This window comes from Pseudophryne corroboree, chromosome 5 (genome assembly GCF_028390025.1).
Source record: "Pseudophryne corroboree isolate aPseCor3 chromosome 5, aPseCor3.hap2, whole genome shotgun sequence".
NCBI classification, from domain to species: Eukaryota; Metazoa; Chordata; class Amphibia; order Anura; family Myobatrachidae; genus Pseudophryne; species Pseudophryne corroboree.
In genome coordinates, this window is record NC_086448.1 from 708404541 (window position 1) to 708416922 (window position 12382).

Below are 12382 nucleotides of genomic sequence, written 5' to 3' on the forward strand. Positions count from 1 at the left end.
GGCTGGATTGCCGTTACCGACGTCGGTGAAGGCCCATTCCACTAGGAAGGTGGGCTCATCCTGGGCGGCTGCCCGGGGGGTCTCGGCATTGCAACTTTGCCGAGCAGCTACTTGGTCGGGGTCAAATACATTTTCTAAATTCTATAAGTTTGACACCTTGGCTGATGAAGACCTCAAGTTCGGTCAATCGGTGCTGCAGGGTCATCCGCACTCTCCCGCCCATACTGGAGCTTTGGTATAAACCCCATGGTCATGAAGTGGACCCCAGCATCCTCTAGGACATATGAGAAAACAGTATTTTCTCCTGGTCCGTAGAGGATGCTGGGAGCCCGTCTCAGTGCGTATTTTACCTGCAGTTTTGTTATTAGAGTTACACAAGTTGTGTTATACTAGTTTCAGCATGTTGCTGTAATTGATTCATGCCTGTTGGCGTGTGTTCTGTTGAATGCCATGTTGTGCGGCATGGTTGAGGTGTGAGCTGGTATGTATCTCACCACTAGTTTAAAGTAAATCCTTTCCTCTAAATGTCCGTCTCCCTGGGCACAGTTCCTATAACTGAGGTCTGGAGGAGGGGCATAGAGGGAAGAGCCAGTTCACACCCATTGAAAAGTTTTAAGAGTGCCCATGGCTCCTGTGGAACCGTCTATACCCCATGGTCATGAAGTGGACCCCAGCATCCTCTACGGACTAGGAGATAATGAGTTTTATGGTAAGAACTTACCTTTGTTAAAACTTTTTCTGCGAGGTACACTGCGTCCCCAAGGATATACATTGGGGTGTAGAGTAGGATCTTGATCTGAGGCACCAACAGGCTCAAAAGCTTTCACTGTTCCCAAGATGCATAGCGCTGCCTCCTCTATAACCCCGCCTCCCTGCACAGGAGCTCAGTTTTTAGTTAACCAGCCCAATGCAGTAGCAGGAAAAGAGACGACAACAGTTAGTAGCAAAAAACACCACATTCTCACGACAGGAGAAGTGTCAGCGGCTAATGCCATACCAACCCAAAGAAGCTAAGTGCGTCAGGGTGGGCACCTTGTGGAGCCCAGTGTACCTCGCAGAAAGAGTTTTAACAAAGGTAAGTTCTTACTATAAAACTCGTTTACTGCTGCGGGGTACACTGGGCTCCACAAGGATAGACATTGGGGATGTACTAAAGCAGTTCCTTATGGGAGGGGACGCACTGTAGCGGGCACAAGAACCCGGCGTCCAAAGGAAGCATCCTGGGAAACGGCAGTATCGAAGGCATAGAACCTTATGAACGTGTTCACTGAGGACCACGTAGCCGCCTTGCACAATTGTTCAAGGATCGCACCACGGCGGGCAGCCCAAGAAGGTCCAACAGACCGAGTAGAATGGGCTGTAATGTGAGCAGGAGCTGACAGACCAGCCCTCACATAAGTATGTGCAATCACCATTCTAATATATCTGGCCAAAGTCTGCTTGTGAGCAGGCCAGCCCCGTTTGTGAAACCCAAACAGAATAAAGAGAGAATCAGATTTCCTAATAGAAGCAGTTCTCTTCACATAGATACGGAGAGCCAGTATCACATCCAAAGACCGCTCTTTGGGAGACAGATCAGGAGAGACAGGAGCCGGTACCACAATCTCCTGATTAAGGTGGAACGAAGAAACCACCTTAGGCAAATAACCAGGACGAGTCCTAAGAACCGCCCGGTCACGGTGAAATATCAGATATGGGGAACTACAAGACAAGGCACCCAAATCCGACACTCTTCTAGCTGAGGCAATAGCCAGCAGAAACTCCACCTTAAGGGGAAAGCCACTTAAGATCAGCTGAACCAAGAGGTTCAAACGGAGACTCTTGTAACACCTCCAAAACCACCGACAAGTCCCAAGGAGCCACAGGCGGGACATAGGGAGGTTGGATACGCAACACACCTTGAGTAAAGGTATGCACATCAGGTAAGGTCGCAATCTTTCTCTGAAACCACACCTACAATGCAGATATTTGAACCTTGAGGGAGGCCAGACGCAGGCCTAAGTCCAGGCCCTGCTGAAGAAAAGCCAACAACTTGGCTGTACTAAACTTGGAAGCGTCATAATTGTTAGATGCGCACCAAACAAAGTAAGAATGCCAGACCCTATGGTAAATCCGAGCAGAAGCCGGTTTCCGGGCCCACAACATAGTTTGAATGACCGCCTCAGAAAACCCTTTAGCCCTCAAGACGGAAGCTTCAAGAGCCACACCGTCAAAGACAGCCGGGCTAGGTCCTGGTAAACACAGGGGCCCTGAACGAGGAGGTCTGGGCGTTGTGGAAGTAGGATAGGACGCTCTGACGATAGGCCCTGCAGGTCTGAGAACCAGTGCCGTCTGGGCCACGCTGGAGCTATGAGAAGCAGGATTCCTCTTTCTTGCTTGAACTTCCGAATTACCCTGGGCAGGAGTGACACCGGAACACGTATGGCAGCCGAAACCTCCACGGCACCGCCAGCGCATCCACGAATGCTGCTTGAGGATCCCTTGTCCTTGCTCCGAAGACCGCAACCTTGTGATTGTGTCGAGACGCCATCAGATCCACGTCTGGAAGGCCCCACTTTTCCACTAGGAGTTGAAACACTTCTGGATGGAGGCCCCACTCTCCGGCGTGTACGTCCTGATGACTGAGAAAGTCCGCTTCCCAATTCAGAACTCCCGGAATGAATATTGCCGATATGGCCGGTAGATGGCGTTCCGCCCATTGCAGAATCCATGAGACTTCCTTCATTGCCAAAAGGCTTCGAGTGCCGCCTTGATGATTTATGTAAGCCACTGTGGTGGCGTTGTCCAACTGTACTTGAACAGGACGGTTCTGAATTAAATGCTGGGCCAAGTTCACCGCCCGCAATTCCAGAATGTTGACCGGGAGGAGAGACTCCTCCTTGGTCCACCAACCCTGAAGGGAGTGTTGGTCCAGCACCGCGCCCCAACCCCTTAGACTGGCATCTGTCGTCAACAGGACCCAGTCGGATATCCAGAAGGGACGGCCCCTGCACAATCGTTGGTCCTGGAGTCACCAGTGCAGCGACAGACGGACCTCCGGAGTCAATGAGATCATGTGAGACCTGATCCGGTGAGGCAGGCCATCCCACTTGGAAAGAATCAGCCTCTGGAGGGGGCGAGAATGGAACTGAGCATACTGCACCATGTCGAATGCTGACACCATGAGGCCCAGCACCTGCATTGCCGAATGTATCGACACTTGCGGACGAGAAAGGAAGCAACAAATCCTGTTCTGAAGCTTCAGGACTTTCTCCTGAGACAAGAACAACCGCTGGTTGTGAGTGTCTAATAGCGCTCCCAGGTGCACCATGCTCTGAGCAGGGACCAGGGAGGATTTCTTCCAGTTGATGAGCCACCCGTGGGCTTGCAGAAACTGGACAGTCATATCCAGATTACGCAGGAGAAGTTCTGGGGAATTTGCCAGGATCAACAAGTCGTCCAGATACGGCAGGATCCTGACCCGTTGACGGCAGAGTACCACCGTCATCACCGCCATAACTTTGGTGAAGACTCGCGGAGCCGTAGTTAAACCAAAAGGTAACGCCCGAAACTGGTAATGTAGGTTGCCAATAGCGAACCTCAGGTATTGTTGATGTGACACTGCTATCTGAATATGCAGGTAAGCATCTTGTATATCCAGGGAGACCATATAATCCCCAGGTTTCAAGGCCAGAACTATAGAGCGAAGGGTTTCAATACGGAACTTGGAAACTTTCACAAACCTGTTCAATGCTTTGAAATTGAGAATGGGCCGGAGAATAGTACCCCCGGCCTCTCTGAGCAAGAGGCACCTGTACTACCACTCCTGTATCTAGGAGGGTCTGTACCACCGAGTGTAGAGTGTTTGCCTTTGTCTGGTCCAAAGGGACATCTGTCCAGCAAAATCGATGAGGGGGGCGGTTTTTGAAGGCTATGGCGTAACCTTGAGTGACGACTTCCCGTACCCAGGCATCTGAAGTGGTCTTCAACCATTCCTGGGTATACCCTAGAAGCCGGCCCCCCACCCTGGGATTCCCCAGGGGGAGGCCCGCCCCGTCATGCGGCAGGCTTATCGGTCTTGGAAGCTGGCTGACGGTCAGCCCAGGCTCTTTTGGGCTTTGGCTTACCAGGTTTGGAAGTGCGGGCCTGCTTGTGGTACGCCTGACCTTTTGCTTTACCTGAAGGACGAAAGGGGCGAAAGGAAGTACCTTTAGCCTTCGACACCGAAGGAGCGGTACTTGGCAGACAGGCAGTTTTGGCAGTAGCCAAGTCAGCCACTATCTTATTTAAGTCCTCCCCAAACAGAATATCTCCCTTAAAAGGGAGTACCTCCAGGGTTTTTCTAGAGTCTCGATCCACAGACCAGGATCTCAGCCACAATATCCGACGAGCCAGGACTGTCGCAGTAGAGGCCCCCTCAGGTTATAGAATATAGGGACAGCAAGTTGAGTGAGAGACACGAAAGAAAATCACCCAGCAAGCTAATGCACACACATATAGTGACAGTTATACAATGCAGAGGTTATTACCAACAATAATACTGCACTGGACTAGCTTATATATATAGCTATGTAGTCAATAGATATAACACTGCACAGTAAGAACTGGATGTATATCCCAGGGTACTTGTACCAGAGAACCCTGACTAAATGCACTCTTTCTTAACTATCACTGTCTAAATGACATGTAGAATACTTAAGTGTCTTGTAAAGTCACAGCGCTGACTACCAGGCGGCTTTACAAAGGAGGATTTGCCCAAGCAGTCCCAGGAACATTGTAGCTGAGAGAAATGGCACCCACACACTGACAGGGAGTGAGGGAGAGACAGATATGCAGCTCCAGGGCGGGAACATTTACTGGAAATGGCGCCCTGGGGCAGGGGGAGGGGCTCCAGTTCTAAGCCTTATCCCCTCTGCTGGCAAAACCACCTGGTACTGCGGGTTACAAATAAAAAGGTTTAAAGAGAAAACCTGACCTGCACCCATGCCCTGGTGATCTAGTGGGATCGCCTGTACTGCCACAGTGTCCACCGCCAGCGCGCGGCCCGCCTCCCACCGGCCGCGCCGGATAGCGATAAAGCTTGGGTCCCGCGAACGGGACCCACTCACCACCTCCCGAAGCGCGGCCACGCGATCCCGGAGAGCCCCAGTCGTGTGTGCCTGACCAGAAGATAACCGGAGCCTCCCGCTGTAGTTACCCTGCAACCAGGGCGCGGGAGTGTACAGCGCCGCTGGGGAGAGATGGAGCTGCAGCAGTGAATGTCGCCTGACATCTACACACTGCTGCAGCCCTTGAAGTCTTCACTTTTCTTCATAAAAAAGCTCTTCTTAGGGCTGCCTGGAGCAGCCCCTCTGTTATGTGCCTGCTATCTGCGGCACCAACTACAAAACTGAGGTCCTGTGCAGGGAGGCGGGGTTATAGAGGAGGCGGCGCTATGCATCTTGGGAACAGTCAAAGCTTTTGAGCCTGTTGGTGCCTCGGATCAAGATCCTACTCTACACCCCAAAGTCTAGCCTTGTGGAGCCCAGTGTACCCCGCAGCAGAAAAGGATTAACTGGTAGGTATCAAAATCCTGTTTTTACCACTTTGTAGAAAATAAAGACAGTGTATCTGTATAATAATCAATGTTGACATGTCCTGAGATTGACATGTGCATTAGGGGCCTGATTCTGGTCCTGTCGCTATAGCGGTGCATGCCGCACAGTGCTGATGTACTTTGTGCATGTGCTGGACCTGTACTGCGCAAGTCCAGTACGGGTCTGTGATGTCGGTCGCACTACGTCATCAGGAGTGACAGGGACAGGGCAGAGGGGACAGTACAGAGGGACAGGAGAGAGGAGTGACAGGAACAAGATCAGATAGGATAAGGATAGGAGAGAGGAGTGATAGCGCTGGGACAGTGGGGACTGGGACAGGGCAGTGAGGACAGGACAGAGGTGATAGGACAGAGGGGACAGGGACATGACAGTGGGTACAAGACAGAGAGGGCAGGGACAGGAGAGAGATATGGAGGAGATGATGCTGCTAGCACCCACTGCATGGGGGAAGCGGCAGAGAGGTGGAAAACTACAGACAGCAGAATTCACACTTAAAACAAGGAATTGGGAGTAAGAGTTGACAGAAGGATTGAGCGGGAGGGGAAGAGGCCATGATCCGGAGAATGATCTCTTGGCCCTGCTGCCAACGAGAGTTGCAGTGCCTGTGAGTGACAGTGTATCAGCAGCAGTGACAGGCAGGCACATGGTGGTCTAAAGGTGGCACTGGCCAGTCACAGGGAGAGCAGTAGCGATACCATTATCCTCATCACTCCTCCTCACCCTACTCTCATACTAGTGAGGGCATAACTTGTGCTACCTTTTCTTGTAATGTTCCTTACCAGGCGTCCTCTCTCCCACCTTGCCAGCTGGCACTGTGTGGTGACATTCTTCGCTGGCTGCTGTTATTCCTGTTGCAGTCTGTTCTCCCACAGTCAGTCGGGCTGGGTGCTGTAGCGCATTTCTTTTAACTTGAGTCATATAAGCCTTCGGGATTTGTGTAAAGTCCCTTTAGCAATAATATAGTGTAGAGAAGCGATAGCACAAGGACAGTGAGGACAAGACAGAGGTTATAGCGCCAGGACAGAGGATAAAGGACAGAACAGAGGAAGATGGTGGGTGACCAGAGAGGCAGAGGTGACAGGCAGGGGCGTAGGGAGGGTGGCTCCAGGCGCTGAGGAGGTTAGAGGGTGCGCCACTGTCTCCCTCTCCTTCCCCCTCCACTGTGCCATGGGCAGGCATGATGACAGGGGGAAAGAAAAAGTATACAGCGCTCATTGACACAGTATGATCTAAATGAATGTGTATTTAATAATAATTGTTAAAATAGCTTAGACAAATAAAAACATACAATCTGAAATAAATATAAATATGTTCTATATCTCACTATTGACTTCAGGTGGACTTTGAAATCTAATTAGTACTGACACCAACTAATATGCAAAGCACCAATCTGCATATTTAAAACCAGCACATATACAGTCATAAATACGGACCAGGTGTATAATAGTTCATCCAATTGGATGTGATTACCAAGTCTGTGTTCCGTTTAGAGAGGCTCCCATAAGGTGCAAGTTCGTATGGCAACGGCAACAATTGTTGGGGTCCTGGTTCACAGTTCACTGGGAACTCTGTGTTCCAATAAATGGGTTCTCCTATAGACGTAGTAGGCAATGGCAATGCCAGTAGGAGTCCTGGTTCACGGAGGCAAGAAAGATGCAGGGTCCTGACTGTAGATGGTGGTGCAGTAGTGGTGCTGGTCAGCAAATGTCCACACAGGTCTCAACTTAACGCGTTTCGCTGCTCCAGGCAGCTTTGTCAAAGGTAGTGTGGTATTGAGACTGGTAACCCTTTTATAGGGGAAGTGATGTAATCATTGGAGACAGCTGATACTTAATTGCTATACTGAACATTATGTTAAAACAATTCTAAAATGGATCTGGTTTTTATTATTTATATTAGAGAGCCATTCTAAATGGATAGTTAATGAAAACAAAGCTGGAGACGAGAAAAAATCAATATTTTTATTTGATTATTTGTATAAAATCCGATCATGTGATCTTTGGTCAAATAGCAACCAATGGGAAGGAACTTATTAATCACGTGAGAGTATCACGTGATTATCGGGGTGAGGAAGTGATGTTATGAAAGCTTTTAAGATATATTTGGTGTTTTGGGCTGGAACGCATGATGTTCCGGTCACGTGATCGGGCATTTGCCGATCACGTGACTGTGATCTCGCGTCAGCAAACACTACACATAGCGTAACTATGATCTCTTGTTATTAGACGTGTCAGACCGGAGGGAATCACCGCGTCAGTCATCGCGTCAGAGTCACGTGATCGGACAATTGCCGATCACGTGGCTGTGGTCACATGTTAGTAAGCTCCAATCAAAAAAGTTGGATGATGATTGGTAAACTCAATAGGTTGCTAGGTAACCAGTAAACTCATGTGTAAAGCTGCAACACTGTCTAAAAATGCACAGTCCTAGTTCTCTCCGGACTGATTTAATTTTAACTATTTGATAGATGTTATACGTAAGTGAAATGGATATAACGGCAAAGGAATATCAAAGAATGCGTTTTTTGGATCAATAACCAAGTACTAATCATTTTCCTATATTGGAATTAATTAATTAATTCAGATGAGATGGCAAGAGGAGAGAAGAGGAATAAACTAGAATATGTGATTGAGTGACGTTTCTAAATAAATCCAACTTACTATCATTAATTATGAATATAAATATTCATATGAATAGTATCACTAAGATTCATCTAAATAATTAATAACACAATTATAAAGCCATTATAAGATTAAGTTCACTATAGATCAAATGGTTGAGCGAGCATAATACTCCATGGCCTGTGTCTGTAAACATTGGTACAATAACTGTGTTCAATATAAGTATTAGATTAAGATAAGTGATATATTGATAAGTGTATCAAATCTATATTTTAATATTTACTTAGTGCTGTAAGATTATATTATTATTATTATTATTGCTGTTTTTATATTTTTGTTTTTATTATTATTATTATTATTATTATTAAGGCCAAAATTAGGTTCACTATAGGTCAGATGGTTAAGCGAACATAATACTCCGTGGCTTATATCTGTAAACATTGATACAATAACTGTGTTTGATATAAGTATTAGATTAAGATAAGTGATGTACTGATAAGTGTATCAAATCTATATTTTAATATTTAATTAGTGCTGTAAGAATATATTATTATTATTATTGCTATTTTTATTATTATTATTATTATTATTATTAAGGTCATTATTTTTTATTTGGATCTTTTGATCTTTTTGTCCTTAGTGTGCCTCAAACATTTATTATAAGGTGCTAAAGGATTATAATATGAAGTGCTTGCTTCTGGTTTGTGTATAAATAATTGGGTTTCTGATATAAATCCCTAGTAGATACCTAGTGACTAAGTAGAAAAGAGAATAATAAAATTAAATCATATATTAAGTGTTTTTTATCTCAATCCAAAGATACCACAGTTATATCAAAAGGAGGTAATTCATAATATGGTGTTAAGTTCTAGTGCTTCATTTAGACCTTCAGGGTGTAGGGAGTTTAGTTGAAAGGTCCAATATATCTCTTGTTTACAGAGTTTTCCAAATCTGTCTCCTCCTCTTTTGGTGATAGGAATATGTTCAAGACCAATAATTTTTAAACTTTCCGGATTCCCCTGATGATATTTAGTGAAATGTCTTGGAATGCTATGATTAGTTAGTTTGTGAAGAATATTTCTCCTATGTTCAGTGAAACGAGTTTTTAATGACTTTGTGGTCCGACCCACATATAATAAATTGCATCCGCAAATTAAAACATAAACTACCCAGCTTGTATCGCATGTAATGAAGCTAGTGATACTAATATCTCTGTCAATGATTGTTTTAGGCAGTTTTGTAGTTTTATTCAATGCATGTTTGCAAGTGATACATTTGTTTTTACTGCATTTATAGAATCCAGTTTGTTTTGGGAACCAGGAGCTAGTGTTTTTGGACACCAATTGTACATTGGAAGGAGGTTTCTTTATACAACTAGGGGCCAAATAAGAGCCCAATGATCGGTTTTTTTTTTTTAAATGAAACGTGGTTTAGGTGGTAAAAGGTCCTTCAAAATGGTATCGTATCTAAGAATGTTGTAATTATTATTAATTATTTGTTTAATTTCATTAGAGCAGTTGTTAAATGTAGAGATGAAAGACAATTCATATTGTTGGGATTTTTGTTTGGACTTAGATTTTGTTTGAAGGAGTTGATTCCTGTCCATTTTATTTACTTCCTCTAAAGCCCTACATAACAGTTCTTTTGGATAACCTCTGTTCTCAAAGGCTATCAGCATATCAGAAGCTTGCTTATGAAAAACAGAGTCTGATGAACAATTTCTCCTTATGCGCATAAGCTGGCCTTTTGGGATATTTATCTTCCATGGAATATAATGAGCGCTTTTATAATGTAGGTAAGTATTGCTGCCTACTTCTTTGATATGGTTGGAAGTTTGAATGCAGCCTTCTACAATATTAAGGGTCAGATCCAGGAAGGAAATACATGTGGGGTGATAAGAATGAGTGAAGGTTAAATTAAATTCATTAGTATTGAGAAAGGTGACAAAATTGAGTGCTGATTGTGAATCCCCATCCCAAATGAAAAATAGATCGTCTATGTAACGGCCATAGAAAACCAGGTGCGCACCGTGGTTGCCCCCCCACACAAGGCGGTCTTCGACCGCTCCCATATAGAGGTTGGCGTACCCGGGCGCAAACCTGGTTCCCATGGCCGTTCCCATGACTTGAAGAAAAAAAGTGTCAGAGAAAAGAAAATAATTGTGCTGGAGAATGTAATGAATGGAATCTGTGATAAATTGTTTATGTCTCTCTATGAGGTCTCCATCTTGATCTAATTTTTCTTTTATTATCTGAACACCCAAGGTGTGTGGAATGTTAGAGTAAAGACTCTGGACATCCAAAGTGAGAAAAGCATATGTTGGTTTCCACTGAATATCTTGTATTAATTGGATGAAATGTGTAGTATCTCGGATATGGGACCTCAACAGAGAGACCCGGGGTTGAAGAAAACTGTCAACATAGGCAGATAGATTGGAGGTGAGAGAATTGATACCAGAAATAATAGGGCGGCCCGGGGGTGAAGTGAGGGACTTGTGAATTTTCGGAAGGTGATAGTAGATGGGAATGGTGGGGAATGGGGGAAATAAAAATCTATATTCCTCCCTGGATATGACCCCTTCTTCAACTGCTTCTCGAAGTAAGTTTTCCAGATCTGAAGAGAATAGAACAGATGGATCTTTAATTAAAGAAATGACCTAAAGATCCATCTGTTCTATTCTCTTCAGATCTGGAAAACTTACTTCGAGAAGCAGTTGAAGAAGGGGTCATATCCAGGGAGGAATATAGATTTTTATTTCCCCCATTCCCCACCATTCCCATCTACTATCACCTTCCGAAAATTCACAAGTCCCTCACTTCACCCCCGGGCCGCCCTATTATTTCTGGTATCAATTCTCTCACCTCCAATCTATCTGCCTATGTTGACAGTTTTCTTCAACCCCGGGTCTCTCTGTTGAGGTCCCATATCCGAGATACTACACATTTCATCCAATTAATACAAGATATTCAGTGGAAACCAACATATGCTTTTCTCACTTTGGATGTCCAGAGTCTTTACTCTAACATTCCACACACCTTGGGTGTTCAGATAATAAAAGAAAAATTAGATCAAGATGGAGACCTCACAGAGAGACATAGACAATTTATCACAGATTCCATTCTTCACATTCTCCAGCACAATTATTTTCTTTTCTCTGACACTTTTTTTCTTCAAGTCATGGGAACGGCCATGGGAACCAGGTTTGCGCCCGGGTACGCCAACCTCTATATGGGAGCGGTCGAAGACCGCCTTGTGTGGGGGGGCAACCACGGTGCGCACCTGGTTTTCTATGGCCGTTACATAGACGATCTATTTTTCATTTGGGATGGGGATTCACAATCAGCACTCAATTTTGTCACCTTTCTCAATACTAATGAATTTAATTTAACCTTCACTCATTCTTATCACCCCACATGTATTTCCTTCCTGGATGTGACCCTTAATATTGTAGAAAGCTGCATTCAAACTTCCAACCATATCAAAGAAGTAGGCAGCAATACTTACCTACATTATAAAAGCGCTAATTATATTCCATGGAAGATAAATATCCCAAAAGGCCAGCTTATGCGCATAAGGAGAAATTGTTCATCAGACTCTGTTTTTCATAAGCAAGCTTCTGATATGCTGATAGCCTTTGAGAACAGAGGTTATCCAAAAGAACTGTTATGTAGGGCTTTAGAGGAAGTAAATAAAATGGACAGGAATCAACTCCTTCAAACAAAATCTAAGTCCAAACAAAAATCCCAACAATATGAATTGTCTTTCATCTCTACATTTAACAACTGCTCTAATGAAATTAAACAAATAATTAATAATTACAACATTCTTAGATACGATACCATTTTGAAGGACCTTTTACCACCTAAACCACGTTTCATTTAAAAAAAAAAAACGATCATTGGGCTCTTATTTGGCCCCTAGTTGTATAAAGAAACCTCCTTCCAATGTACAATTGGTGTCCAAAAACACTAGCTCCTGGTTCCCAAAACAAACTGGATTCTATAAATGCAGTAAAAACAAATGTATCACTTGCAAACATGCATTAAATAAAACTACAAAACTGCCTAAAACAATCATTGACAGAGATATTAGTATCACTAGCTTCATTACATGCGATACAAGCTGGGTAGTTTATGTTTTAATTTGCGGATGCAATTTATTATATGTGGGTCGGACCACAAGGTC